The sequence below is a fragment of the Saccopteryx leptura genome, chromosome 3, assembly GCF_036850995.1.
Source record: "Saccopteryx leptura isolate mSacLep1 chromosome 3, mSacLep1_pri_phased_curated, whole genome shotgun sequence".
NCBI lineage: Eukaryota > Metazoa > Chordata > Mammalia > Chiroptera > Emballonuridae > Saccopteryx > Saccopteryx leptura.
The window spans coordinates 138,316,111-138,329,300 of record NC_089505.1 but is presented as its reverse complement, the minus strand read 5'-3'; the positions used below and the strand labels follow the sequence as shown (position 1 = coordinate 138,329,300).

General features: G+C 42.0%; 1 protein-coding gene across 1 annotated transcript in view; it reads right to left on the bottom strand.

The window, feature by feature from the left end:
- The window catches only part of CACHD1 (cache domain containing 1), a 269,698-nt gene that overhangs the window by 240,243 nt on the left and 16,265 nt on the right, over window positions 1-13,190 (bottom strand). The gene's annotated exons all lie outside the window — the stretch shown is intronic.

The following is a 13,190-nucleotide window of genomic DNA, read 5'->3' as shown; positions in this document are numbered from 1 at the left end:
GAGAAAAAGGAACCCTCATACACTGTTGGTGGGAATGTAAAGTAGTACAACCATTATGGAAGAAAGTATGGTGGTTCCTCAAAAAACTGAAAATAGAACTACCTTATGACCCAGCAATCCCTCTACTGGGTATATATCCCAAAAACTCAGAAACATTGATACGTAAAGACACATGCAGCCCCATGTTTATTGCAGCATTGTTCACAGTGGCCAGGACATGGAAACAACCAAAAAGCCCATCAATAGATGACTGGATAAAGAAGATGTGGCACATATACACTATGGAATACTACTCAGCCATAAGAAATGATGACATCGGAACATTTACAGCAAAATGGTGGGATCTTGATAACATGATACGAAGCGAAATAAGTAAATCAGAAAAAAACAGGAACTGTATTATTCCATACGTAGGTGGGACATAATAGTGAAACTAAGAGACATTGATAAGAGTGTGGTGGTTACGGGGGGGGGAGGGGGGAATGGGAGAGGGATAGGGGGTGGGGAGGGGCACAAAGAAAACAAGATAGAAGGTGACAGAGGACAATCTGACTTTGGGTGGTGGGTATGCAACATAATTGAACGACAAGATAACCTGGACTTGTTATCTTTGAATATATGTATCCTGATTTATTGATGTCACCCCATTAAAAAAATAAAATTATATAAAAAAATAAAAAAAAAAACAAAAAACTGATGATTGATGCTTCTCATTCTCTCTCCGTTCCTGTCTGTCTGTCCCTATCTATCCCTCTCTCTCTCTCTCTCTCTGTAAAAAAAAAAAAAAAAAAGATTAATAAAAAAGATAAGGTAAATGAAATGAAATAAAGTAAGTGAAGTGCCTTTGGGTGCCGGTAGGTACTCCATTAAAGGGAGCTTACTACTCCTGTGTGACAGAGATTTCAAAAGAGGGGAAGTTACCCTCTGTGATAGGGAAGTTACCCTCTGTGATGAGCAGAAAAACTCATTCCTGTGAGATGAGCCTGGAGAGACCTGGAACCAGGAGCCATTTGGTCCAAAGGCATTAAATGGACACAGAGACTGGGAGAGGGGACAGAGGCCAGAGCTGCTGGTCATAGGCCTAGTCTAAGAAAATAACAGCAAAACCCAAATCCATGCTATCAGAACAAAGGCTATCTCTCCCTATATTTTTCTGCAGTTATAAAAATGTCTTGCCTGACTGATGGTGATGCAATGGATAGAGTGTCAACCTAGAATACCAAAGTCCCAGTTTCAAAACTTCAATGTTGCCAGCTTGAGCATGAGGTCACCGGCTTGAGCACGGGATCATCGACATGATCCCGTGTTTGCTGGCTTGAGCCCAAAGGTCACTGGCTTGAAGCCTAAGGCTGCTAGTTTGCGCAAGGGTTCACTGGCTCAGCTGGAGCCCCCTTGGTCACGGCACATATGAGAAAGCAATCAATGAACAACTAAAAGTGCTGAAACTACGAGTTGATGCTTCTCATCTCTCTCCCTTCCTGTTTCTCTTGCTCGCTAAAAGATAAAATAAATAAAAATTAAAATGCCCTTATAATGCAAGCAACAAAGATTTCCAGTGGCCTTTCATTAAAGATAACAAACATCCCACCAACGCAAGCTTTCTATACTGCAGCTATAGAGTATATTCTTCAATCTCCTCTTTCTCCCAAATGAGTAATGCTTCCCAGATAAATTTTTTTCCTTCATTTTTTATTCCAAACTTGTATTTTAAAAAAAAATCTCAATTTTTTTAAACCTATGGAGAAATATTTTGAGAGTCCTAGAGTTTCAAACCATCTTTAGTCAAAACAGAAAATCAAGGAAAGGTCTTTTAAGAAAAATCAGGCCCTGGCCTGTTGGCTCAGTGGTAGAGCATCAGCCCAGCATGTAGATATCCCAGATTTGATTCCTGGTCAGGGCACACAGGAGAAGTTCCTATCTGCTTCTCCACCCCTCCCCCTCTTGCTTCTCTCTGTCTCTCTCTTTCTTCCCTCCCTGCAGCCATGGCTTGACTGGAGCAAGTTGGCCCTTGGAGCTGAGAATGGCTCTGTGACCTCCACCTCAGATGCTAATAAGTGCTCCATTGCTAAGCAACAGAGCAAAGCCCCAGATAGGCAGAGCATCAACCTCTAGTGAGCTTGCCAGGTAGATTACAGTCGGAACACATGCGGGAGTGTTTCTGCCTTCCCTTCTCTCACAAAATAAAAATAATTTTAAAAAAATCAAAGACAGTATATGATTTTAACACCAAAAAAGCTAGCTTCTCACAGTTCATTTTTAGTGATAATTTCATAAAATGAGAACAGTGCCCAATTCCCCACTGCTTTCATTCATTGAATAGAAGACCTGACATTCATGGACTGAACCTTTCAAGTTTAGCCCATTTGAAAGTCAATCCTGCCCAAGGCCTAAAGCATGGTAATAAATTTGAGTCAGTATGAATATTATAGTCATATCACACTGGCCTCTGGATTATAAAATAGGTTTGATTATGCACTTACATTTTTAAAGTTTTTTAAGCAAAGTTTTTCTCAAATTCTCTTTCAGTTTTTATACAAAGACCTCATAGGGTTGAAAATATAGGGAATATATAGATGGGCAGGAGCTTCCAGTCTTTTGTTTTTAAGTGAGAGACACAGACAGAGAGAGGGACAGATAGGGACAGACAGACAGGAAAGGAGAGAGATGAGAAACATCAATTCCTCATGACAGCACCTTAGTTGTTCATTGATTGCTTTCTCATATGTGCTTTGATTAAGGGGCTCCAGCCGAGTCAGTGACCCTTTGCTCAAGCCAGTGACCTTGGGCTCAAGCCAGCAACCTTGGGCTTCAAGCCAGCAACCCTATACTCAAGATGGTGAGTCCGTGCTCAAGCCGGCGACCTCAGGGTTTTAAACCTAGGTACTCTGCATCTCAGGCTGACACTCTATTCACTGGCCACTGCCTGGTCAGCCTAGTCTTACATTTTAAAGAAAAATATTTTTAAATTATTTATTCATTTTAAAGAGGCGGGAGTGAGCAGAGAAAGAGAGAGAGAGAGGGGTGGGGGGGAGGAGTAGGAAGCATCAACTCTCATATGTACCTTGACCAGACAAGCCCGAGGTTTAAAACCTGCGACCTCAGTGTTCCAGGTCGACACTTTATCCACTGCACCACCACAGGTCAGGCCTAGTACATTTTGAAAGAGAAAATGTTACCTGTATTCCCACTACCAAGTGCTGTCAATCCCCTGGGAATAAGAGGGTATACCTGAAACACATGATAAGCAATTTTATTGATGTGTTTTCATTTAGTTTCCACCACAGTCCTTTCAGGCAGCTAGTACTCCCCATTTCACAAATAAAGAAATTGAGGCTAGGAAGCCAAATGAATCAGCCTTTGTACAACTATTTTGTAATTGTTCTTGAAAGACAAAATAGTTGTGAAACTCACTGAACAGGACCACTGTGGGAGGTTCCGTGCTCTGCTGACAGGCATGGCGCTCCCTCCTCTGATATCTGAAGGGCACACACATCTTCTGAGAGATGGAAACTCATCAGCTTGAAGAGAAAATGCCAGGTTTAAAGTGAGGCCTGTTAAAGAGGGAGCTATCACAGATTCTTAATTTAGCCTTCTCCCCCAGTGAGTGTTTGATGTAAATGGCAAGGGTTCAGAGGTCAAAGAGGAAGAAGCGTGTGCTTTAATTTCTTCCCCCTAGAGGTGCATGAGTGTTTTCTATTAACAAAAACCCTGTAGCCAACAAATCCTGGGCTTGGATCAAACAGCCCTCCATCTTTTAAGTTGTAACATCAGAGGGAGGCGTTTCAAGAGGAAATCAGGCCTAGGCAGACCTGCATGACCAGGGAGAAGGCTGTCCTGCTAGAAATTTGAAAAGCATCTTCCTTTCTGCTAAAATTGCTTAGTTTCAGACAAAAATGTCCCAAAATAGTCATTCTTGACCTATAGAAGGTGACCAATCATCCTCCCTTAGGGAGAACAGTCCTTCTTTTGTGAGTTCCGTCCTCCCTCGAAAAGTGTCCTCCTACATGTCCTCCTTTTTGATATTGGAAGACTAATCTGTACATGTCAGTATTCGATCGATGCAGAGTCGATCCATTGCATGTGATGTGACATATTTGTATTTGTATCTAAATGAGTACTTTTTCTTACAATTACTATTAAAAAATTAATAGGCATGTAAGCATAACTACAATATAAAATATTACAAATGTTTTTTATTATGTATTTATCATATTATAGCATATTATTGTTGCAATGAATAAAATTTCTTTTATTTACGATATGTTTTCTTCAATTTATTTTTGTCCTCCTTTTCATTGTAAAAAAGTTGGTCACCTTACCTATAGGGACTGAGTTGAAAACACAACCAGAAGTGTGCAGGGGCTGAAGCAGAGCTATTCGTACCTGAAGAACCAACCCCTCTGGCCAAAGCTGTTTGGAACAGACATTTTAGTAGCAAATTTAGCCCACGGGGCTATGTCTGAGCTAAATGAAAAGAGCCAACACTTAACCTGTATTACAGTATATAGGACATATGTAGTAAATGCTCAATCAATAGTAGGTAATACTAGAGAATACTTCCTTTTTCCCAGCCATTAATAACATAGGAGAGCCATCCTACATTTTCCTCATCTTCTTCCCACACCTGTGACCCTCACTGCGGCTCAAAACTTAGAAGTGAGGGGTGGGGCATTAAATTCTGAGGGTAAAGCCACATGTCCCTTTGTAAAGATAAGGTTAACACTCTGTGAGACCTCTGATATCAGGCATTGTGCCAGATGTTCCCAGAGACCTTCTCTTATAACTGTACAACCATGAATGTACCCCCGATTTTCACAATGAGAAATCTGAGGCTGGAAGAACAGTAAGAGGGATTGCATTACAAATCTGAGTTTCTAGAAAGAGGCCTTGGTGAGTTGGCCTGGGTACTGGGTTTGCTTTTACGACCCCTCTGGGTGAATGTTGTTTTAAACAACAGACTTTGGAATGAGCTGTGGAAGCCAGATTGTTGTAAACTGAGGGTGGCTGGAAGCATTCAGATGTCTGGTCACCTCTCAGGAAGGCCTCTGGCTCTACTTAAAAAGTAGACTAAAAGGCTTTTAGTTTGAAGCACATCCACAGAGCTTCCAAGAAGGTAAGCATTCCCTTCCCTGACAAGACAGTCTAGCAGACTGGAGAATGGGGTAAGTCTCAGGCAGTTAAAAAAAAAAAAAAGAAATAAAAATCCAAGTTAAAGGTTTATAGGAAATACACAGGAAAAGAGTAAAGCATAGTAATTGTTTGCAGGCCACTTGTGAGTCTTCTAAAAATGCCACAACGAACGGTGGCTTGGGAGGAACTAGCCTGAAGAGTTTAACTCTCAGACAGTCTCTCAAGTCCCTGTGACCCCTCTGCATCCAAGATCAAAAGTCTTGACCATTACAATCACATAATCTCCCTGAACTGACCCTGATCCCCCACTGTTCCCCGACTGCTTGCTAATCACCCAGGTAGAATATCCGCTCCAGGAAACCAGTACTGTACTTTGTTGATTCCTCTATCTTCAGCGTCTACAATAATTCCTAGCTAGCAGTACACACCCATTAATGTGAAATGAAAGATTACGTATTTCACCATTTACTTAATTGTTCTAGTTAAATTGTTTAGATAGAAAAATCACTTCTTGTCATGAGGACAGTGACTGCTCGGAGACCACGTGGCATGCACCGAGGGACCGAGGGGAGACCGCCTCACAATCCCCTTACAGGATTCACGAGACAGCCTGACCCCCAGTCCTACGGGTATTTACTGATACACACAAATAGAAGCAGGGCTGAGAATGAGGAAGTCAGGAAGGGGAGCTTCTTTAGAGCAGACTAAAAGGGAAAGCAAAGTAGCTCAAATATCCCCACCTAATGATCAATCAGAATTGCTAATTCTATCCCTATTGTGCGGCTTTCTGCACATACTGCATTCAGTACTTTCTGTCAGTGATGCCATTGTGGCTTTTGCCTCAGGACACTGAACTCTGTCCCTGTTCTATGTTCCTATTCAGGGCCTCTACAATTTCTGAGGTTTGAAAGGTGTTACACAGTCATGTGAATGAATGTTTTAAGGAAAAATGTACTTACAGGATTCTAATATGATCATAAAATGAAGATGACATTGTTCAATGTCTGTCTAAACGATTCTGACCTTAGGTCTCATAAGTAAGAGAAACAGTGTATAAAAATCAAATCCTGGCCCTGGCCGGTTGGCTCAGTGGTAGAGCTTCGGCCTGGCGTACAGGAGTCCCAGGTTCGATTCCCAGCCAGGGCACACAGGAGAGGCGCCCATCTGCTTCTCCACCCCTCCCCCTCTCCTTCCTCTCTGTCTCTCTCTTCCCCTCCTGCAGCCGGGGCTCCATTGGAGCAAAGTTGGCCCGGGAGCTGAGGATGGCTCTGTGGCCTCTGCCTCAGGCACTAAAATGGGTCTAGTTGCAACAGAGCAACGCCCCAGATGGGCAGAGCATCGCCCCCTGGTGGGCATGCCGGGTGGATCCCAGTTGGGCATGCCGGGTGGATCCCAGTTGGGCGCATGCGGGAGTCTGTCTGACTGCCTCCCCATTTCCAGCTTCAGAAAAATACAAAAAAAAAAAAATCAAATCCTAATGAAATGGAAGATACCTAAAATGACTGAATTGTGCACACTGCTTGGCAGATTGTATGCACATTTTAAGTGGGTTGAAAGAACGGATGGAAGAACAATAGCAGTTATGGTCGCAGGCTTCCCATCTCTTGATGCAATGTCAGTTATTATGGGAAGTGGCACCACACACCTTTACTTCAATAACCTATGAATATGCTAAGTGAAAATTCTGTTATACTCAATTCCTGTCACTTCTGAATGAGATCCAAGAGAAGACAAAAGTTTAGGAGGGTAAACTAAAACAGGATACTTATAATATTTCATCTCGATATTTTACTATGTCATAATGAGATTCCTTCAACAATGAATTCTTGATAACTCTGTCCAAAATAGATGGTAATTACTTTTGTAGATATAAATCTCTCAAAAATCGTTTATTAAAACCCAATAAAGCCCTGGCCAGTTGGATCAGTTGTAGAGCATCCACCTGGCATGTGGATGTCCTGGGAATGATTCCAGTTCAGGACACACAGAAGAAAGAACCATCTGCTTCTCCATCCCTCCCTCTCTCCCTCCCCCTTTTCTCACTCTCTCTCTCTTCCCCACCCACAGCTATGGCTTGACTGGTTCTAGCACATTGGCCCCACGCACTGAGGATGGATCCATGGAGCCTCTGCCTTGGGTGCTAAAAATAGCTCAGTTGCAAGCATGGCCTCAGATGGGCAGAGCATTGTTCCCACACAGGGTTGCTGGGTGGACCCCAGTCAGGGCACATGCTCCAGGAGTCTGTCTCTCTATCTCCCCTCCTCTCACCTGGAAAAGAAGAAAGAAAGAAAAAAACAATAAAATGTGTATTTATGTTCGTTTGAAAATGTATTAAACATTATTTAGTTTCAATCACTAAATGAACTAAATGCAGGCTGTTTAATAACCGCAGCCTAATGCAACAATTCTCTTCATGACTTTTCTAAATGTCATCATGGAATAAGCACAACCGAATAAAAAGTTAGAGATGGGCAAAGAGATTGGTCAAAAAACTGAAACTTGCAAAATATAAACTTTCAAGTATCTCCCACCAGGTGCTTAGAAACATAATTCTGTCTGAAACATGTTATATCGTGAAACATTAGGTTATTAGGATGTACCATATCTGTAACAATAGGTTTATAAAATATAAACTCTACCAGATGGGTAACTTCAAGCCATAATCATCTCACATAATGCTAAAATTATATTCTAATATATAAAGTATTTGAATTGCCTTCTACACTAATTGATTTGGTTCTTTCAGTAACCAAATAGATTAAGTAATCCCAGGTTATTATGCTAATATGACACTATCAACTACTCCCTGTTTCATGCAGGTGCTCAGTAAATACGCAGTCAATTTTTAAAAAAATATTTTTTGACAGAGTCAGAGAGAAGGACAGACAGGAAGGGAGAGAGATGAGAAGCATCAATTCTTTGTTGGAGCACCTTAGTTGCTCATTGATTGCTTTCTCATATGTGCCTTGACCAGGGGGCTACAGCAGAGTGAATGACCCCTTGCTGAAGCCAATGATCTTGGGCTTCAAGCCAGCGACCTTTGTGCTCAAGTCAGCGACAATGGGGTCATGTCTATGATCCCAAGCTCAAGCCAGAGACTCCGCGCTCAAGCTGGTGAGCCTGCGCTCAAGCCCGCGACCTCGGGATTTCAGACCTGGGTCCTCCACATCCCAGTCCAATGCTCTATCCACTGCACCATCACCTGGTCAGGCTCAATTAAAATTTTAAAAGGAGGCAGGGAAAAGAGTTGAGCATAACTAAGATACTAGCCAAAATGATCATAATCACTCCTATATTCTCTTGCATAACATGATGACAGTGATAATTCTAAGTGAACGTCTGCATTACCTCCCTGCTGCCCAAACCACTAGATCACACAACAATCATGAGATAGAGGTACAATCAACCCCATGCCCAGCTCTAGGAGTAGGCATAAACTAATGTAATTCCATCCTCCTGCACTCCATTAACCAGAGTAAAGTACAATCAGAGCAAGCCCAAGGCATCCTACAATGAGTGGAGAGAAGAGGTGTTTCCTTCTGAAGAGTATGATGTGCCCCTGAGAGGTCTGGGATCACTAGACTCACTTTACTACAGGCAAAACCAGCCTGAGAATTAGCTAATATCCAGAGGGTGACAAAGCCTGGAGAGTAAGAAAGAGAAAAAATAGAGCCAGGGCTCTGATCAAACTGTGCCTGAAGCTCACTCACACTATCTGTAAACCTTTCCACTATTTCAGCCAACAACCTCTCCTTATCCATTAAGGCAGTTTCAGCTGGGTTGGGTTGTTACTTATAATTCAATATATCCTGAGACAACAACAATGATGACAATGAGTCTATGACGTACATATATCATGACCCTTAACAACCACCCAGGGTTGAAACAGGTATGATTTTTCTATTTATAAATTGAGAAAACTGAGGGTATGACAAGAGGAAAAAATGACTTGTCAAAAGTTACGTTGCTGATAAGCTAAGATCTTGATTGCCTTGAATCATCAATCACTCAGCAGAGAGTATCTGAAAATATGAAGATTATCAGTGTTGCCTCAGTTTCTAAACTGAAGTCTCATTTCCTGAATCTTTAGTCTATTGCAGCTGCCCCACTTTCTTTTAAGTCATTGCCTTGGCCCAGTGGGCCTTTGTTGATATACACCATTAAGTAATAAAATGTCACATATTTAAATGAAATTGCAAAGGTAAATGTGGTGATACCACTCCATAAAGAAAAAAACCCCTCTATCTGCCTCCATTTCTGCCTCCTCCTACCTTCATTTCCACCAACACCCCATACAACCAAAGTACCCAATAGCCAGAGGGATTTTTTTAAGTGAGAGAAGGGGTGACAATGAAACAGACTCCCGGGTGAGCCCCAACCTCAACCTCCAACCAGGATCCAACCAGCAATCAAGGAGCTATTTTTAGCACCTAAGGCCGAAGTACTGGAACCAATCTAGCTATCCTCAGCGCTCAGGGCCATGCTCCAACTAATTGAGCCACTGGCTGCAGGAGGGGAGGAGGGAGAGAAGGGGGAGAAGGGAGAGAACGGAGAGAAGGGAGGGAATGAAGAGAAGGGAGAGAGGGAGGAGGAGAGAAGCAGATAGATGGTCGATTCTCCTGACTGGAAATAGAACCTGGGATGTGTTATACCAGGCTGACGCACTATCCACTGAGCCAACTGGCCAAGGCCAGAGGGTTATTTTTAAAGCAAAAGTAAACCACATCACTGTTGTGCCTAAAATCCTCCAATGGCTTCCCATTTCAGCAGAATAAAATCCAAACACTGGTCTCCACAGTGATCATATCCTCTTTCATCTTCCTCCACTCCCACCCTCCTTCGGAGCTTTCCTTCAGCCCCTCACACACACCAAGCCCATCCCCCCTTAGGCCTTGTAATACCTACTCCTCCCCCCAGCTCCTCCCAGGCTTCCTCAACCCATTCATGTCTCAGCTCAGCTCAAATAGCTTTGAACACCATATTAACCTATCTTATTAATATGTCCCTCATAGAACTAAGCAGGGTCCATCATTATCTTTAATTTTTGCATATTTAAATATATATGTCCCTCTTCTTGAATGGAGGCTCCTCAAGGGTGGGGATTCTGTTCTTTTATCACTGGACCCTCACACGTAGAGCAGTTCAAACAGGAGTTCAATCATTAGTTACTAAGGTACTGACTGACTGGGTACATCTAAGAATCCACATGGGCCACTTTAAACAAAATTTATAAATAATGCTTTGTTTTGAGCTGCAAACAAGAACTGCAAAATTCATACCTCTCTTTTAAAGACTTTTATCTATTCTGGATATTCTTCTTGATCTTGGGCATCATTATTCTTTTTTTTTTTTTTTTTTTTGAAGCTGGAAATCGGGAGAGACAGTCAGACTCCCGCATGCGCCGATCCACCCGGCTCGCCCACCAGGGGCCATGCTCTGCCCACCAGGGGGCGATGCTCTGCCCCTCTGGGGCATCGCTCTACCGTGACCAGAGCCACTCTAGCGCCTGGGGCAGAGGCCAAGGAGCCATCCCCAGCGCCCGGGCCATCTTTGCTCCAATGGAGCCTTGGCTGCGGGAGGGGAAGAGAGAGACAGAGAGGAAGGAGGGGGAGGGGGGTGGAGAAGCAAATGGGCGCTTCTCCTGTGTGCCCTGGCCGGGAATCGAACCTGGGTCCCCCGCACGCCAGGCCGACGCTCTACCGCTGAGCCAACCGGCCAGGGCATCATTATTCTTTAAGTAATAAAAGCAAATTCCTTGTGAGAACAATGTCACTTAAACAAAAACATGGCACTCATATGGAAAATAAAAAGTACAACTGAATTTAAAACACCTCTCAGAACTCAATAATAAACAACATGTAGAAATTTTGGGGGAGTAATAGAAGTGTTATAAAATGGAATGGTGGTGATTATTGTACAAATCCACAAGTTTAATAAAATCAGTAAATTGTTTTTTACAAATCAACAGTAAGGAAACAACCAATTTTAAAATGGATAAAGGTTTTGACATTCTCCAAAATATTTATATATAAACTAATGGCAAACAGGCACAGGAAAAAATGCTTGGCATCATTATTCTTTAGGGCAGTGGTCGGCAAACTCATTAGTCAACAGAGCCAAATATCAACAGTACAACAACTGAAATTTCTTTTGAGAGCCAAATTTTTAAACTTAAACTATATAGGCAGGTACATTGTTATTAACTTAATTAGGGTACTCCTAAGCTGGCCTTTGCTAAGACCGTCCTCAATCTGACTGAGGTACGTTCGCTGAGGTCGACCCCTTCCAACTCTCCCATCCACACTTGTCTTGTATACCTGTTTCGTCTATCTCCTTTCGTTCATCCTCTCTGTATGTCCAAACCATCTCAACATACCTTTCTCAATCCTCGACACTACATCTTCTTTCACTCCACAACGCTCCCTAAAATTAACTTAATAAACTTTACTTAAAGTTTTAAGTCTTAGTTAAACTATAGGTACGTTGAATAAAACTTGATATCATACTCAGTAACGATATTATTTATTGATAAAGTTAAATTCACGGTTTTTGTCTTCCGTTTTTCTTTGCTTCTTCTTTGTAGCCATGTCATATAGGGCACCTAAAAAAATGTTTCATTTTATAATTACAAAGCCAGCAACACAAAATAATTACAATTCTTAAATTGATGACAAAAATACCTGTAGGATTTGCAGCTGGTTGGAAAAATACAGGTAACTTTATGCTTCGAGTAGGTACTTCTGTCACCCGCGTGCGACTTGCAGACGCAACTAGCACTAACCACTGCACAATGAGACTGCTGACTGACTGGCTTGACTCGTGCATGAATTGCGCACGCCTGCCCCACCAGCCCCGCATCTCCCATCGCCCAACCGATGGACACTCCCGCACGCACCTGTGCGCCCGCAGGTATTTTGTGGAAGAGCCACACTCAAGGGGCCAAAGAGCCACATGTGGCTCGCAAGCCGCGGTTTGCCGACCACTGCTTTAGGGAAATGTTTATTACAACCACATGAGACCCCATTTCCCACATATTACAATGGCTACCACTAAAATGACTGACCTGATCAAGTTCTGGTAAGGACAGGGAGCCATCAGAACTTTCATACACTGCTAATGGGAACACATAATGATACAGCCCCTTTGGAAAACAGACTGGCAGTCAATTTCTTACAAAGTTTAATATACACTTAACATATGACACAGTAATTCCAGCCCTAGGGATAGGAAAACATATGTTCCAACAAATACTTGTACATGCATAAACATATAGGAATGTTTATAGTAGATTTTATGACCTCAAACAATTCCAAATGTTTTTCAGTTGGTGAATAGATAAACAAACTGGTACACCCACACAATGGAATTCCACTCAGCAACAGAAAGAAATGAACTATTGATGTATACAATATAGTTGAATCTCAAGTACATCCTGCTAAATTTAAAAAGCCAGACTCAAAATGCTTACCATAATGCATCCATTTACATAACATTCTAGCAATATAAAATTACAGAGAGGGAGATGGTTTTCAGGAGTTATAGGTAATGGGGTTGGGGAACTGACTACAAAGTAATTTAGTCTTTATCCTACCAAAGATTGACGACAAAGAGAATTTAGGGGGCTGAAGAAACTGTTATATTTCTTGGTTGTGGTGATAGTTACATGACTGTACATTTATCAAAACTCACGGAAGTCTCCACCAAAGAAAAGTACATTTTCAAACTCATTAGGATGGCTATTATTTTTTTTAAAAATGTGTTGGCAAGAATGTGGAGAAATTAGAATTCTTGTCCATTGCGGGTAAAAATATAAAATGGTGCAGGCACTACGGAACACAGCATGACTATTCCTCAAAAAATTACACGCAGAATTATCATGTGATATAGTCATTTCACTTCTGGGTATAGACCCAAAAGAACTGAAAGCAGGGATTCAAATATTTGTACTACCCATGTTTACAATAGCATTATTTACTGTAGCCAAATGGTGGAAGTAACCCAAGTGCCCATTGATGGATGAATGAACAAAACATGGTAAATGTGGACAAAGGAATATTATT